At 54.8% G+C, this 17,625-nt stretch overlaps 1 protein-coding gene across 13 annotated transcripts in view; it reads left to right on the top strand.

Annotated features, from left to right (window-relative positions):
* Window positions 1-17,625, top strand: part of DIS3L2 (DIS3 like 3'-5' exoribonuclease 2) — a 385,610-nt gene that overhangs the window by 317,010 nt on the left and 50,975 nt on the right. The window lies entirely within an intron of this gene.

Raw genomic sequence — 17,625 nt, 5'->3', positions numbered from 1 at the left:
GCAGGCGGGGTGCTGTGTGGCCAGAACCCCCCGGTGAGTCCTGTCTGGTTTGACCCTGCAGTTTCTGCCCCGTGTCCCTTTCCCCGGGGACGCAAACGGAAGACGCAGCAGTCTCTTAGACAGCTGAGCAGGGTCTGACCTGAGGCCTCCGGAAAGAGCATCGCTGCTAGTCGCTGTCTTCCAAAGAGCTGGTGGTTTCCAACTTCCAGACGAATGTCTGAAGCGGCGAGGGCTGGGGCCCTGGACGGCCAGTGGCTGAAGCGAGTAAGGGCCCGGGATACGCTGAGCGCTCCCAAGTAGCACAGCCCTGCTGACCGGCCCGGGGGCGGGGACCAGGCCGCTGCCGCTCCCCGCACTTGCACTTCCACGTGGGGGACTGTCCGGCTCCAGGAACTCCTTCTCCACTGCTTGTCATCAGGACGTCCCAGGGCGAAGCCTGGTTTGTGTCATGACAGCTTTTTTCTTTCTCATTTGTATTTCTAAGCCGAACTCTTCTTCCCTGGTCATTTTTGTGTGCTGCGGAAGAATCTCTGTATGTCTGGAGAACGAGGTGGGCTTGGCTCACGGGGCTGTTTATGAGACCCCGGGCCTCGGGCTCCTCTCCGGAGCGTCTTTGCTGAGGCCTTCCCTGGCATGGGCTCGGGTAGCCCGGGCAGGCCTGCCTGAGTCAAAGTCAGGGTCGGTGCTGAGGCAGACAGCAGGCCGAGGAAGGGGGACTGCGGCATGGGAGACCACGGGGTACCTCCCTTCAAGGAGAGCTTGGTGGGGTGTGAACACTAGTCCTCACTCGCTGCTGGCTGCCTGACCAGCAAGTGCAAGGTTGCTCTGCAGTTCTTGCTTCCTGGACTCGTGTGTCTCCTGTGCCCGCAGGGGCCCAGCTGCTGGGGCATCTCCCACGGCATCCTGCCAGTCAGACTTGACTCGCCCTGGGGTCTGCCCCCCTTCCTTGCCCCCCCCTTCTGTGAGTGGACTGCTGCGCTCTCTGCTCACGTGGCCAAGCTCTCCAGCCCTGACCTCCCTCCCCAGCTCTTCTGGTCCAGCCTCAGCGGCTGCGTTCTTGAATGCTGTGTCTGGTCGCACCACGGCCACCCCAGCCAGGCTCACCCTGGGCTCTATAGAGCACGGTGCCTGCGGCTCACCACGCAGGCTTCTGCTGCCCATCCCTCCCCCTCCTACGGGGGAGCATGTGTGTTTCCCCCTGCTTGGGCTCGTGCAGGAGTTCTGCAGCTTCTCCCGTTGCTGGGTAAACCTGTCAAATGTGAGCGTGATAAAGAAGGCTGTGCTGTTTTGGGAGAACCGAAGCTCGCTGTTTTGAAAGGAGGAGTCTTCTGTTCTGTGGGGGCGACAACTGTGAGAATCGCACTGTGTACTCAATCACTTCATGAACGTCTGTGCTCTCATTCTCCCTTAAAGAAACAGACTGGAATGACGGGTTGAGTGTGCTTGATCAGAAAAGACTGGAAATATTAGCTGTACAAAGCCTTACTTTTTGGAAAAAAAAAAGCCATGGATACATGTATGTTTTTGTAAATTAGGTTAAACACCGACATTTAGTTGTGTATGTGTCTCCTGTAGGAGTTCCCTCTTTGTCTGACTTCCACAACAGCTGACCCACTGCTGCTCAGACACATTGAGTGAGACCTTACCCCGTCAGGGGAACGTCAAGTTCAGCTGAATTAGAAAAGCGTTAGGTGATCTCAGCGCACACCAGGGAGGGCGTGGCCGTCAGGACAGTGGAACGTTCACCTGCCAGGGTAGACAGTGCGCTGTTGGCATCTCTTAGAACTCCATGGGTAGACAGTGCGCTGTTGGCATCTCTTAGAACTTGATTGCTAAAAGTGGCTTTGCATATCTCCATCCCACTGGCCCTCTCAAGTTATAAATTAGAAAGCTGTGGCCCACAAAGATTAAATGAGTTGCTTACATTTAAGAAATCCAAGTAGTTCTTTGTTCATTTTATCTCCATCTACACCATGCTAAGAGAGAAAAGTTTGCCCTTAAAGTGGTGGAGACGGGAGCCGGGGGTGGGGGAGTGGGGAGATGCGGCCCTCACAAGTCTAATTAGGTTCCAGTTAATTAAGGCTTGAAAATAGTGGATTTGCATCCTTGGAGTTGATTCCTCCGTTCCCCGGAGAACAAGTGTAGGGGCCCGGCCTCGGCTGGAGGAGCCCGCAAGGCTGTGCGGCCAAGCACGCTGGCGCAGTCCTTCATAAATCAGCCAAATGGCCCCACTGAGAATCCCTGCGTTTGTGCCCCTCCCTCCGCCTGCTTTGCCCTCACAAAAACCACTTCTGCTCTGCGCTTTCCCGGCGGCCCATTGTCGCTTCGTTTCCCTCCGTTTGCTGCGTCCGTGGTTTTGGTGGCAGTCCTAAAAAATGTGTGTGTCTCGGCCAGCCTCAGCGAGAGCTTGGTCTCTGAGTGGGGACACGTTCATGTCACCTGTTATGCCATCAGGTCAGATGACTCTGCTAGACCACAAGAAGTCAGTCCACCATGATGCCCTGCAGAAAGAGTGGGGGCGAAGTGTGTGGTGCTGGTGTACGTGGGTCCCCCAGTCCACGGGCCGTGGCCATCTCAGAAACATGGGGAAGCCTGGCCACTGGGTGTTTGCAGGCAAGAACACTGTCTCGCTCAGGTTGGAGGTTGTGGGCCACCCTCGGGACGGCCTGGGCCAGGTTGTGAGCCACCCTCAGGACGGCCTGGGCCAGCTCCAGGCCCCTGGGGGCCGCCTCCTAGCAGCCTTGTCTGCTGCTCCCACGTGTTGTCAGATGTTAGCAAGTTCTGCCATGCTGCGATGGGACACGGATGGAGAAGTGGCGCCTTTGGGGCAGGAGTACCAGCCCCAGGGCCTCTCACCTGACTCGGAGTAGGTTCTCCCTCTGCTTTGCTGGCCGGAAGCGAGCGCAGGCACCAGCTGCCTCCTTGGGGCCGTCAGCTGGACAAGTCCAGCACTAGTGCCCTCAAAGCGCCCTCTTCACGGAAGCGCGTCTCCTGTTGTTATTTTTAACTCTCATCTCTCCGGTTTGGTTCTTTGTGTTTGTAGTCAGGGTGATGAGAATGGTTTGTAAGCACACCCAAATCTGGGGCCTCAGCACGGGGATGTGCCCTGGTTCTCAGCCGCTGGAGCCCGACTGACACACCTGGGAGGGCAGGACACAAAGGCCGCCCTGGGGCAGCTTCCTGTCCTGGAAGGCGAGGCTGCCCGGCTGTGCTGTCAAGACAAGATGCCGGCTCTGCTGGGGGTTCTGGCATAGCCACTGCCTTCCACAAGGCTGGCGGGGCTGGGGGTGGGGCTGCAGGCCAGGGGGGCCACGGGAGCCAGCGGATCCCATCTGCATCGCGTCCCCTCGGCTCCCGCCCTGTGGCCAGCACTGGTTCCTGCAGCGCGGACGACCGGTGCGGGAGAGAAAGACCAGTGTGTTTAATTTTCCAACCTCCATCACCTCCCCCACTACCAGCAGTGTAACTGCGCAGTCCAGAAAGCCAGGAGATGGGGGGGTTCCATGGGGAAAAGCTGAAGCAGGATTTGTGGCGGCATCTGGATCTGCACTTAAAAGGACACAGACCCGTGGTGGCCACAGAGGAACCAGGGCAGAGTTAGACAGTGAGAGAGAGGGACAGAGAGAAAGGTCTTCCTTCCATTGGTTCACCCCCCAAATAGCTGCTACGGCCGGAGCTGCACTGATCCGAAGCCAGGAGCCAAGAGCTTCTTCCTGGTTTCCCACGTGGGTGCAGGGCCCAGGCACTTGGGCCATCCTCCACTGCACTCCCGGGCCACAGCAGAGAGCTGGACTGGAAGCGGAACGGCCGGGACTAGAACCCGGTGCCAATATGGGATGCTGGCGCCGCAGGCGGAGCATTAACCAAGTGAGCCACAGCACCAGCCTCTTGCTTGTACTTTTTTACCTTTATGTATGTAATCATTGCAATAGGTCTAGATGGTTTATTAAAAAGTAAACGTTTGCTATATTTTAAAAATTAAAAAAAAAGATGCAGAAGACCATCTCCGGAGGATCGCACGTGTCAGGAAGCTACAGCCGCTGCTTCCAGGGCTTCTTCCCGGCCGCTGCCTCCTGTGTGGCGACAGTGCTCACACTGAGCCCACTCTGGGCAGGGGCTCCTGGGGCCCACAGGCTGCCCTGGTGGCCTTGGGAGAAAACCTGACCTCTCTGTCTCCTCAGGTAGTCTTTCCTGAATTCCCAGCTGCACCTTATTTGACTCCTGCTTGGCAGTTTTGAAGCCCAAACTTCAGACAGTTTCTTTGGGTGGACTTGATTATAACAATAATATATTTTTAATTATTTATTTATTTGAAAGTCAGAGCTATAGAAAGAGAGAGAGAGATTTTCCATCCACTGGTTCTCTCCCCAGATGGCCACAATAGCCAGGGCTGGGCCAGGCAGAAGCCAGGAGCCAGGAGCTCCATCCGGGTCTCCCATGTGAGTGCAGGGACCCAAACATTTGGGCCATGTTCCACTGCTTTTCCCAGGCCATTAGCAGGGAGCTGCATTGGAAGTGGAGCGGCTAGAACACAAACCAGTGAACATACGGAATGTTGGCATCGTGGCGGCTTTACCCACTACACCACAACACCAGCCCCTGTAGCAATAGTCTCATCAATGGAATTACTTTTAAGTACCCTGGAATGCTGTTCTGTATGGCCTTCACCCAGCCCCTGCAAAGTGCCGGTTTGTAATCAGGCGTCTCAGGGTCTTCAGCTTCACCGCACACACTGGCCTCTGTGAACAGATGCTGCGAGCTGTGTTCGGGGACTGGGCGGTGGCTCCAGAAGAGAAGTGTATTTATAGACACCCTTTGTATCAGGCAGGTGACCCGAATGCTTGGGTGCTTGAGGACTTGCCGGGGCATCCAGGCTGTAGCATAAGGTGTAGCAAGGACTCTCTCAAGGCGCAGCTGCTCGAACAGGTGTGAGGAGCAGGAAGCTTCCGCACCCCAGACCAAGCTCTGCCCTGTCAGGGGATCCTAGCAGAGGGTGCTCTCCCAGGGTCAGCACAGAGACCCCAGTGTGCCACCAGGGAAGGGAGGCACTGGCGCCTAGAATGGAAGGTGGGGTTGGGGCAGTAGAATCTCCAGAAGATACTCTTGGGGTGGGGACCATTAGGCGCTATGCTCCAGCCCGGTGACAGTGATGGAAATGACTTGTGTGGCAAGGAGGGACCCCAGCCTAGTGCTCCCCCCGCAAAATGCTGACCAGAGCTGGCTCGCTTTGGATGGAGGTAATTTCCGTTAGCCAGAGCTGCTCTGTTAGTTGCTGCTGGGCTGGCTGAGAAAGGCAGATAACTCCGTTCCCAGATGGAGTTGAGAGTGTGCCCAGATGAGTCGCTGGCATCTCCAGGGGCAGCGCAGTGAGACAAAGGCTCCCACGCTGACCAGATGACTTATAAGAACCCTCGGGGGGTCGAGCAGGCCACAGCCAGCACCCGTGTTCCCTGAGAGAGGCAGTCGTTCAAGTTAGCGGCCTGACAGATGGACGGAACTTGGCCCTGGGAGCCTGCCCTTGGGGCTGATTGTGCCCGGGCTCTGCCCTGTCCATTCTCAGGACACGCTGCATGTCGTTGCCCTGCCCCCATGTCGCACCCCACGTCACTCGAGCAGCAGCCAAGCAGCTACATAAGAGACATGGAATTCTTTGACGTCAGTGAAATCTGCATTGGAGAAAGGGGACCCTCGCAGCTGATCCTCAAATTCCAACCGTGACTGCTGCTTGGGGCCGGCCCAGGTGACTTTGATTTTTATTGTTCAGTGAGTTGGGGGCTGTTTCTCAGGCGAGACCCTGCTCTGTTGCTGTCTGTCCTGCGCTCAGCTGCTGGGCCAAGCTCCCCGCTTGCTGCTACACTGTGTCACTCAGGAACCCGCAGGTGTCCTAGATCAATAAGATTTCCCGCAAGTATTTTGGGAACAAGATACACAATTACTAGCCTTTTATTTTGCCGAGCCAAGACATTTTCTTGAAAAATCAATTAGCATCTACTATGTCCAGTATTTTATAAATGAAAACGTTTTAGCACCAAAGCAAGAAAAGACACAATTTTATACTATGGAGCAGTCTCTCTTTTTTTCTAAGTATTTATTTATTTGAAAGAGTTGCACAGAGAAGGAAAGACTGAGAGAGACAGAGAGAGATCTTACATCCACTGGTTCACTTCGCAGATGGACGCAATGGCCAGAACTGTGCTGATCCAGAGCCAGGAGCCAGGAGATTCTTTAGAGTCTCCCAGGCTGGTGCAGGGGTCCAAGGACTTGAGCCATCTTCCACTGCTTTCCCAGGCCAGAGCAGAGAGCTGGATTGGAAGTGGAGCAGCTGGGACTGGAGCCGGCGCCCATATGGGATGCTGGCACTGCATTTGACCCACTTTACCTACTATGCCACAGCACTAGTCCCTGGAGCAGTCTCTTTTTTTATTTCCTTCTAAAGATATATTTTATTTATTGGAAAGGTAGAGTTACATAGAGAGAGGGAAAGATAGAGAAGTCTTCTATCCACCGGTTCACTTCCCAAATGACTGCAACAGCCAGGGCTGGGCCAAACTGAAGCCAGCAGCTTTGTCCAGATCTCCTATGTGGATACAGAGGCCCAAGGACTTGGGCCATCCTCCGCTGCTTTCCCAGGCCATTAGCAGGGAGCTGAATGGGAAGCGGAGCAGCCGGGACTTAAGTTGATGCCCATATGGGATGCCGGCGTCACAGGCAGCAGCGTGTATGGAATGCCGGCGTCACAGGCAGCAGTGTGTGGGGGATGCCGGCGTCACAGGCAGCAGCTTGTGGGTCCACCAGTCTTACGCTGACTTGATTGAGTGTGGTGAAAACTTTGTTTTGCCTTTTTCTGCTTTTGTTTCATCTCATACCACTGAGAACTACTGAGTTCCCACATCCGATCCTAATGCCTCTCGCCCTCTGGGGGCCCCTTTTAGAGACGTACCCCACTTCCAGTGAGCCCGAGCTTCCTCCTGTCTCCTTCCCTGCCTTGGCAGAGCCCAGGCTCCCTGCCCCTCCCCGCACCGCCCGGAGCCGCTGCAAGTGGACCTCCCCCCGCCCACGTAGCTCTGCCCCCAGCCCAGAGCCCGCAGCATGCGGGTGCCGTGCTTGGCCGGCTTGCTTCTGTGTCCCCTTCCCTTTTGCTTCATTGCTCCGTCTCCTCTCCCTGCCTGCCTGCGCTCTTGGTGGGAAGCCGTGTGGAGGGCCGACCCCTGGCTGTTTCTTCCAGTCCTCCATCCATCTAGCGTAGTGGTGGGCAAGCAGAGGCACGCCTAGGAGGCCAGCTGAAAGCCCTCCCTGGTGATTGGATGGCCCTCTAAGGTCCATGCTTGCCCAAGGGCACTGCGGCCAGCGTGTCACAGTCCACAGCCTGACAGGGTGCTCCTGCTATTCCTCAAGAAACTCCCACATTTGAAAAAGAATAGTGTTAGAGCATGGTGCATTTCGCTTTGTATTATCACTTCTCTGCCCATTTTAAACAACATAGGGCAAAATTTCTTTTTTTTTTTTTTTTAAGTTCTCTTTATTTATTTGAAAGTCAGAGCTACAGAGAAGAAGAGACAGAAAGGAAATATTCCATCCACTGGTTCACTTCCCAGATGGCTTCATTGGCCAAGGCTGAGCCAGACCAAAGCCAGGAGCCAGGAGCTTCTTCTGGGTCTCCCTCATGGGTGCAGGGCCCAAACACTTGGATCATCTTCCACTGCTTTCCCAGGCCATAGCAGGGAGCAGCCAACACTCAACTCAACGCCCATATGGTTTGCTGGCGTCACGGTGGCGGCTTAACCGGCCTTGCCACAGTGCCGGCCCCAGGGCAGACATTTTAAGTTACCAGAATTTAAAAACTCTGAAATTAATTTCCCTCTGAGTTTTTGAGTACCACACAGGGACAAAGCTCTCTGCTGGGAATTGGGAATAAAGGGAAGATTCGGACATGGTCCCCGCCCTTGGAGGCGCTTCCTGGCTCCTGGGGAAGGGAGGCAGATAGAGGACGGGGCACAGGAAGTTCCCTGCAGGCAGCAGGTGGCGCCTGGACATGGTGCCGGTGTGCATGCTGTGCGGTTTTACACAAGAACACCTGCAGGCTGCGTTTATCTTTTTAACAGCTAGAAACATGATCACTCTACTTCAACGTTTTCTCCTACACAAAATGGAAATTATCCATTTGTTCTCAAAAGATACTAGATGGGGGGCGGCATTGTGGCGCAGCAGGTTAAGCTGCCTATGACGCTGCCAGTTTGAATCCCAGGTGCTCCACTTATGATCTAGCTCCCTGCTATGGCCTGGGAAAGCAACAGAGGATGGCCCTAGTGTTTGGGTCCCTGCACCCACATGGGAGACCCAAAAGAAGCTCCTGGCTCCTGGCTTTGGCTTGGCCTAGCCCTGGCGGTTGTAACTATTTGAGGAGTGAACCAGTGGATGGAAGATTGATCTCTCACTCTGTGTGTGTGTGTCTGCCTCTCTCTGTGTAACTCTGCATTTCAGATTAAATGAATAAATCTGAGAGAGAGAGAGATATTGATTGATTGATGGATTGATTGATTCTGGCTGGGCAAGCATTTTGGCATAGTGGCTAAGTCACCGCTTGGAATGCCCACATGCCATTGTCAGGGTGCCTGGGTTGAAGTCCCCACTCCTGTCCTGATTCCAGCCCCTGCCTAATGTGCAAGAGGCAGCAGTGAGGGCCCCTGCCACCCACACGGGAGACGCACATGGAGTTACTGGCTTCTGGCTTTGGCCTGGCCCAGCCCCCCCCCCCATCCCTCCTCCCTACCTTCTCTTTTTCTGCTTTTCAAATAAGTAAAATAAATATATCAGGAAAATCCTAGAAATACTTGAAAACAAATTATTAATTGCCCCTTAAATTGTGACCTCCTAGGGTAAAAGAAATTGGCCAGAGAGGAAGGAGATGCGGGCAGCCCCTGGGGGAGGAATCCCAGCAGGTTCCTTGTCTGCCTGTAGCCTGCTAGATGAGAAGCTTCGCTGGGGAGTGGCGGAGTGTGCCGCGTTCCGGGCCGCTTGAGCAGGTTGCTCTGAGCTGAGAGTGCTGGTTTGGCCGCCAGGTGGTTGGAAACGGATTGCTGCCAGCAGTGTCAATGTGCAGAGGAGGAGGTGCTGTGTCCTCCTTGCTTCAGGCCTGCTGCCCCAGCTCTTCCCAGCTTCCTCCAGCCTCCCGGCCGGCCTGCTCCTCACTGTTCCCGCCACCACTCTCGGTCCCTATAGCTCTGTCCTGTCTGCCCAGAGGCCCAGCTCAGAACTCGCCTTGGGTACCTGAATCCAGCAGCCTGCTGCAGGCCCAGCGCTCAGCTCTCTAGCCGGTGACCGTTTATTGAGGATCTCCTATGTGCCGCTGAGCCTGGGGTCGGACCCTGACTCTTCCCTTTCGCTGCCTGTGCTTCGTTTTCTCCTCAGTAAAATGGAGAAAGTGGGGTCATCCTGGTACCTGTGTTTTAGGGATACAGCGTAGCTACAGGCGTTGTGCCTGTAGCACACGTCGTACAGCACGGATGCAAGGCACCCAGCCATGCTGAGAAAGGGCCCATTTCTGTCTTCATAGCTACAGGGTGGTGGCCACCCACGGCCAGTGCAGGCAGAGAGAAGGGCCTGGAAGGGAGAGGAAGGCGGAGGGAATGTGTCCCCTGTGGCTCCCTGGGTAGTGGGGGCCATCTGGTTGACGCGGTGCATGGTGGGAGCCCAGTGAGTAGTGAACAATGAGAGCTGGGCCTAGCAGTACTGGATTCGTTAACGGAGGGTCAGTCAGATTTGTGAGCAGGGAAGGGATCTGCACATGGCACTCCAGGCTACTCGGGTATGCACTCACGTGTGTAAGCGCATCGCAGAACGCTTCTCCAGTGTTGTTGCTGTTGGCCTGTCAGTCCTGCCATTCACATCACTACGCATAGGATTCAGAGGCATTGTGGAAGGGGGTGTGGAGGGGAGCGTACGCTGAAGGTGCTGCTGGGGACGCCCACCTCCTGGGGAGCGCCTGGCTTCACGCCCCAGCTCTGCTTCTGGTCCCAGCTCCTGCCAGTGTGCGCCCTGGGAGGCAGCAGGGCGTGCCCAGTAACTTGGGTTCCTGCCATGCACATGGTGGATCTGGGCTGTGCTCCTGGCTCCTGGCTTCGGGCAGGCCCAGCCAGGGAGTAACCAGTAGATGGGAGGTCTCCAGCCTTTTCTTTTCTTTTCTTTTCTTTCTTTTTTTTTTTTTTTTTAATAGGCAGAGTGGACAGTGAGAGAGAGAGAGAGAGAGAGAGAGAGAGAGAGAGAGAAAGGTCTTCCTTTTCCGTTGGTTCACCCCCCAATGGCCGCTGTGGCCGGCGCACCGCACTGATCCAAAGCCAGGAGCCAGGTGCTTCTTCTGGTCTCCCATGTGGGTGCAGGGCCCAAGGACTTGGGCCATCCTCCACTGCCCTCCCGGGCCACAGCAGAGAGCTGGCCTGGAAGAGGGGCAACCAGGACAGAATCCGGCGCCCCGACCGGGACTAGAACCCAGGGTGCCGGCGCTGCAGGCGGAGGATTAGCCTAGTGAGCCACGGCGCCGGTCCTCTCTCTCTCTCTCTCTCTCAAATAAATGAAAAAGAATAAATTTTGAAAAATGTATTTTAATTACTGGATTGGAGATTACATATATAATACATAGCATCCCTCTGTGTAAACTAGAGAGTGTGTACTTATAGAGCTTTTTGCTCTCAGATTACTTGTGAATTAGCATAATAGTAATAAAGCTTCCCCTGCTCTGGGTTTCCCCAGCAGGAAACAGCGTATGTGGTCATTGTGGGTTTGTTTATCCTTTGTTAATGTGAAAACAGAGTTTTCTTTTTTAAAAGATATATGTATTTTTTTGAAATCCAGAGTTACAGTGGGAGAGGGAGAGACAGAGAGGAGAGAGTTCTTTCATCCACTGGTTTACTTTCTAAATGGCCTCAATAACCAGGGCTGTGCCAGGCCAAAGCCCAGGAGCCAGGAGCTTCTTCCAGGTCTCCTGCACGGGTGCAGGGGCCCAAGCACTTGGGCCGTCCTCTGCTGCTTTCCCAGACACATTAACAGGGAGCTGGATCGGAAGTGGAGCAGTCGGCACTCGAACCAGTACCCATATGGGATGACGGTGCTGCAGACCGTGGCTTAACCTACTGCACCAGAGCACCGCCCCGACGATGGAGTTTTCTGACTGTCTTGACTTGCATTTATTTCCCTGTTGGTGGATTCGGCCACTCTTCGCCCTCTCTCCGGCATGCCCATCGTGTGTGCTGTCCTGAGAACCTGCTAACACCTTCAACACTGGACCCAGCGGCCACACTGAGCCAGAGTCACTTCTTTCCCTGCCGAGGGGCAGCCCCGTCCAGGGAGCCTCGGCCTTTTGGTGCATGGTTCTGCAAACTTCTTGTACAGTTGTTTGAGCACCCTCAGTCACCACAGGGAACACTTCCATCACCCCGGGGAAGTCCGTGCACCCCTGTGTAGTCAGCCTCTACCCCAGCCCTTGACCCCTGGTACCCTCTAGCCTGTTTTCTGTCTCTGCAGTTGGCTTTTCCAGAATGTCGTGGAAATGGAGGCATTCAGCCAGCAGGCTGTGAGTCTGGCTCTGTCACGCAGCGTGCACACCCGTGTGAGGTCCACTCAGGTGGTTGGGGGTGGCACTCACCCCCTCTCACTGCACGGCGGCGCCCTGTTGTACAGCTGTGTGTGGTTTACTTATCCAGTTGCCGATGGAAGGGGCTTTGTCTTGTTTTCAGTTTTGGGCAACATGATAAGCGTTGTATCTACGGACAGGCTTCTGGATGACCTTTAAGTTCTCGTCTTGCTTGAGAAGATGCCCAGGTAGATGCTGGGACATCGCTGTTTTCCAGAGTGGTAATCCCACTGCACCCGACGCACCAGGCACTATCAGTTTTTCCTTTGTTTTTTTTTTAGCCATTCAGATAGGTGGTGGTGGTGCTCCCTCGTGGTTTTCACGTGAATTTCCCTAATGAGTGATGATGTTGGGCAGCTTTTTGGGTGCAAGTTTGCTCTCTGCAAGTGCAAGTCTGTTTCTGATTTTTGATAATTTTTAATTGAGTTTTTGGTTTCTTACTGAGTTTTGTGAGTTTTTTAAATATATAAATATATGTGTGTATATATACATTATAATGTATATCTCTTATAAATGAATCCTCTACCAGATGTGGGATTTGCAAATATTCCCCTCAGCTTTGTCTCGTCTTCCCATTCCCTTAGCTCTTCATCCCCCTCACTTATCTTTTCCTCCTCTTTTCAAAAGCAGGAGTTTTGAATGCGGACAGCGTCTCATTTAGCAAGTTTTCTTTTAGGGATTCTGCTCTTACCATCGCATCTAAGAACTCGTGACCCAGGGCCCCGGGGTTTTCTCCCGTATCTTCCAGGAGTTTTATAGTTCTCGGCTTTACCTTCAGTTTCTCCTTTCCTGAGCACACGCTCGCGCAGGCCCTGAAGGTCTTTTTTGGAAGACAGTGTTCGCGGCAGAGTCAGGCCCACCTGCGCAGTGGGACGGCGTCAGCGCTGGGAGCCCTGCCGGGCGCGGTGCCCTCCAGGAGCCACCTGGAAAGGAGGCGTCGCCTCGGAAATTGCCCGGCGGTGGCTTTGCAACAGATACCGGGCTTCTCCTCCGGCTTAGGCTTTGGCATAAAGTGAAGATCGTATCTTTGAAAAGAGGGTGTGGGATGAAAAGAGAACAACCTCTCAGCTTTGTAGCTGAGTCCGCCTTGCCAGTGTTGCACGGACTCAGGATGGCGCGTGGTGCCAGCACAGGGCTTTGCTGATTACACGCAAAGCCCCGTGCCAGTGACTCACGCTCCTCTCCGAGAGGCTCTGAACTCAGTCGGCCGGGCAGCCTGCTCACTGTGACTGCCGCTGGAGCGGGGTTCTCCTCCAACAGCTGGAGCGTGGTGTGGTGGGAAGACAGCCTGAGGCGGGGCAGAGGCCAAGGATCGCTTGCCTGGGAAGGACGTGCAGCTGATGCTGATAGCAATCTGTGCAGTGACCAGCCTCAGCCAAGCTAAGTAGAGGCCTGCCATCGCTCACCCGTGGGAAAATGCGCTGCGGCGGAAGTATTCGACAAACGCCGCGGGCGCTCAGCGTGTCAGCCGCCAGGGCAGGCTTTGTGACACGGCGGCCACCCTGTCAGAGTGCCTGGGTCGAGTGCCAACTGCACCACTTCCATTCCAGCTTCCTGCCTACGCATTCTGGGAGGTGGCAGACGAGGGCTCGCTCTGGGCCCTGTCACCCACAGGGGAGACTCGGATGGAGTTCTGGGTCCCCGGCTTCGGCCTGGCCCAGCCAGCGCTAGTGTGGACATTTGAGGAATGAATAGTGGATGGAAAAATCTTTCTTTCTCTGTCCTGCCCCCCTGCCTTTCAAGAAGATGAAAATAAATTAATAAACATTAAAAAAATAAAGAAAGAAAAAGAAACACACGTGGCCCAGAGTGTGGTGTGTGCTAGGTTAATGGGAGGGAGCCAGGAGAAGGTCCCTGAGGAGGCGTCCATAGCCTTGGCAGCTCATGTCAAGAGCCTAGGGTGACCACTGATGTCATAAATAAGAGTGTCAGTTGTTAAATCAACAACAGGAGTCACTGTGCACTTACTCCCCATGTCGGACCTCTGTCTTTAATGAGTTGTACCATGAGAATTAACTGTAAAATTTGTTCTCAAATAGTACTTTATACTTTGTGTGTCTGTGTGGGTACAAATTGTGGAAATCTTTACTTAGGATAGAGTTGGTCTTCTGTATATAAAGTTAATTAAAGTGAATCTTAATGGGGAAAAAAAGAAGATCCCTGAGGATGGCGGGAGCAGGCCAGGGCTGAGCGGTGGTTTGGTCGTGGTCTGGGACGTGCAGCCGCTGGGTGGTGCAGGAGATGCCGTGGGAGCTGGAACCGGGGCCAGTCTCAGGGACCGCCTTTGCTCTGCCCTGCACACATGGCAGCTCCTGGAGTCTGCGGACAGGGGCACCCGTGGGCATGCAGGAAGCCAGTGACATAGCTGCGGCCGCCATCCAGGTGAGACGCTGGCTTGAAGCCTTGCCTGAGGTCCATCAGCTGACAGAAGGGACATACAAGACGCACTGAGGTGTGGAAGCAGAGCCACGAAAGGGAGAGGGACGTCTGGGGACCCCTGAGTTTTTGCATGGGCAGCTGGGTGGATGCAGGGCCACCGCACCCCCTAGACAGGAGGGCACGCGTCACTTGGGAACCGGAGGTGCACTGGGGCCATCCTGGTAGAGGGACTCGGGAAGCGGCTGGGCACAGAAGCCTGTGCGCCTCCCCCGCTGCCACAGATGACCGCCTGTGTTTGAGGCATCAGGATGGCTGTACCTCCCCAGTTCAGCAGGCAGGCTTGGCGATAGAGGTGAAGATGGTTCCAGGGAGCCCCCAGGGTCTTAGGACCAGTGCGTGGCCCACCACGAGCGCCTCCTCCCCGCCAAACCCAGTGGCTTGCACAGAGCTGGGGGAAGACAGCCATCGCTCATCCTGTGAGTCCCCCACCCGCCTTCCCTCCTGCTCTCTCTTCCCAGCTGAGCCCTTCTTGTTTGTTGAGAAAAGAAGAAAAAGAGTGAATTCACTCCCAGTCCTTTTGAAACCCAACATGTCAGTGATAGATGAGGCCGTATTCTATAACTTCAAAGGAGCAAAACGGGGCGAGTGAATGCAGCCCAGGGGAGTTGAAAAGTCCGAGGGAACAGGAGACACATGGGCTGACCCTGCCGTCAGGAGGAGCGCCCTCCGTCCCACCCCTGCTGGTGCCATGCAGAGGCTCAGACAATGCCACTTTCAATAAATCATCAAGGATCCTGAATGCCCGGTTTTGTCCTGTTTTCAATGGGCCTTGGGCATACTGCTTAAGATATAGCCAGCATTCGTGCTGGGTTCCCAGCTCCTGAAAGGTTCAAAGTCGAGTGCTCTCCCGACTCTATAATGGAGTCTTTGCATATGTGATTTTTGGGGAGATTTTCTCGGATTTCCATAGCTAGTCGTGATAAAGGTGACCTGGTGGGCAGTGCGGGCCATTGTCCCCGTCACGGGCGGGCTTTGAGTGATGCTGAGCTTTGTGGAGTATCCATGCAGCACCTAATTCGATCACGCGTCTGACCCCTGCCTCTCTTTGGCTCGGGCCCCTTCTCTGATCGCACTGGGCTGCTGGGGGCCCCTGCACAAGGCTGGCGCTCCCGAGACTGGCCAGGCCAAGCGGAGCACTTGGCCGTCATTCCTGCCTTCAGAATTCTGCCCCCTCCCCGTGAGTCTGGCGTGGGGGCAGCTGCTTGTTCTCGGGAGGCTGCGCCATGAGGAGCCTGTTGGGAGTGCCTTTGAAAAGTCCCCAGGTTGTTTCCACATTGGAGTCTTGGGAAGAGAACCTGGGGTCATTTAAGGGCTGGCCTGGTCATTTCCTCAATCGTCTGTGACCGTGCAGAGCCTGGTTTTCTATCAAGAAGCACAGAGGCTTCCTTGGCTTCTGATTAATAATAACAAATAGCCAGAATTTATTGAGTGCTTTTCCGGGTGCCAAGTACTTTCACATGTTACCTCGTTTACTCCTTCAGCCCTTCTACCCATTTTTAAAGATGGAGAAACTGAGACTCGGGGTTAGGTTCCTGGCCAAAAATCACGTAGCTGAGGGCGGCAGAACTGGCAGTAGGATAGCTCTTCATTTCTCTGGTTGATTTATTTTATATTCTTCCACCAATCTGAAAGAAGAGGCTCATCTCAGGACAGCTTTTAAGAGCTATTTAAAGTGCTGTGTGTCTCTAATTCTGGATTATTCTTGAACCGACAGGTTGATAAGGAAGGAGAGCAGATAGGTGGTGGCAGGAGTTAGGAGTGGTGCAAGCAAGCAGGGTGGCCCGATGGCGGCCCCTGTGGGGGCAGTTGCATTGGTCCTCTTGTATGAGCAAAATGGTCTAGACTGCGTTATGCCGGTACCGGTGACCCGGGTTTGATATCACGCTAGAAAGTGGGTGCTGGGGCAGGGAACCCGCCTGCGCTGGCTCTGCAGTCTCTCTGGCTCTGCAGGTGTCCAGGATAAGAAGCGTTGGTTGTTTCCTGTTTCCCCTCGCTAGTAGGGAGCAGTCATTCCAGGCTCTGCTCTGCCTGGAAGAGGGTCCGGGTGTCAGCATGTGTGGGAGGTAAACAGAGGCTCCGGCGTCTATGGGAAAGGCAGGGCCCCTTGGGCTCAGGTCCCAGGGCTGCAGATGGGAGACCCTGAGCAAGTTCTCAGCGTTCCTGAGCCACAGGGTCCAGCTGTGACGTGGGAACAGGAACTGCCCCCGGCCAGCATGGCTGCCGGGGCAGGGGAACGCACTGCTCGGTCTCAGCAAGTTCTCTTCCCGTCCTCCACATTGCCTTCTCCTTTCCCCCTTACACTCTCCGCTTGCTAGTCCGTCTGCTCCCTGCTCCTGGGACAGAGGGGCTTCCTTCTCTGCTGTCGGTCGCTCTTCCTTCCAGCAGCTATGTCCTGAGTACCTGCTTTGCCAGCTACTCAGGCAGGTGTTGGGGAGGTGTGGTGGGCCCCGCCCCTGCCCTGGGAGTGCTGAAACGCTTGCCCACCCCCACATCCACACACACACACACACACACACACAGTCTGCCTCCCTCTTGTGCTTCTCTGAGCACCCACGGGGTCAGGGTCAATGCGGCTTGCTCATCCCGGAGCCTGGTCAGCTGTTTTCCTGGCCCTTCTCCCTGGATGAGGCCCAGTGCTGAGCAAGGGGCTCACGCATGCCCATGTGCTATGGGGAGCCTTAGACAACAGGCTTTTTGAGCCTTTGATTTTACAGATAAATCACAGAAAGGGGCCCATGATGTAGGTAATAGAAAGGGTTAGATGAGTCCTATTAATACAGGTCTTGTGTTAATTTTTTTGTTTTTTTTTTTCTTTATTCCTGCTACTCAGTATTTCTTTTACAGATTTATTTATTTTATTTGAAAGTCAGAATACAGAAAAAGAGGGAGGCGCAGAGAGAGAGATTTTTCCGTCCACTGGTTACTCCCCACATGGCCACAGTGGCTGGGGCTGGGCCACGCTGGAGCCAGGACCCTGAAGCTTCGTCCAGGTCTCCCACATGGGTGGCAAAGGCCCAAGTATTCAGGTCATCTTCTGCTGCTTTCCAGGTCCTTCGCAGGGAGCTGGATTGGAAGTGGAGCAGCTGGGACTGGAACTGGCACCCATATGAGATGCTGGTGGCAGTTTAACCATAATAGCAGCCCTGGTACCCAGCATTTTTTTTTTTTACTATCATTTCCTGTTGTAGCCTTGTTCAGACCCTGAGAGAGAGAAGCCTTTGGCTGTAGCTCTGTTCCTGTGACTAGCTAGCTGTGTGACAGCCGCGCCAGCCACAAGGGGAGCAGCCCTCTCTCTGTCGAGCTTTCTCCCAGTGCTGCCAGCTGCCATGCCGGCATTGCCTCCCGCAGGCCCTCCCAGACACGCTGCTCCGGCCCAGCCTCCCCGTGCCCCCCGGACTGCTGGCCTCAAGTTGCAGTGTTCAGAAGGAGAGCCCACCCTACTGCCGGTGAGCCCCAAGAAGGCCCACGTGCCAAGAGCCAGTGCTGCGCTCTGTCAGGATGTAGAGGGGGCGAGAGGGCAGCTGTGGGAGGTCCCAGTTCCAGCACAGGGCCCTTGTCTG

The sequence above is a fragment of the Oryctolagus cuniculus genome, chromosome 3 (genome assembly GCF_051225735.1).
Source record: "Oryctolagus cuniculus isolate XC-2025 breed Fujian yellow rabbit chromosome 3, ASM5122573v1, whole genome shotgun sequence".
NCBI classification, from domain to species: Eukaryota; Metazoa; Chordata; class Mammalia; order Lagomorpha; family Leporidae; genus Oryctolagus; species Oryctolagus cuniculus.
Note: the sequence above shows the minus strand (reverse complement) of the source record. Positions and strands in the feature narration are given on the sequence as shown.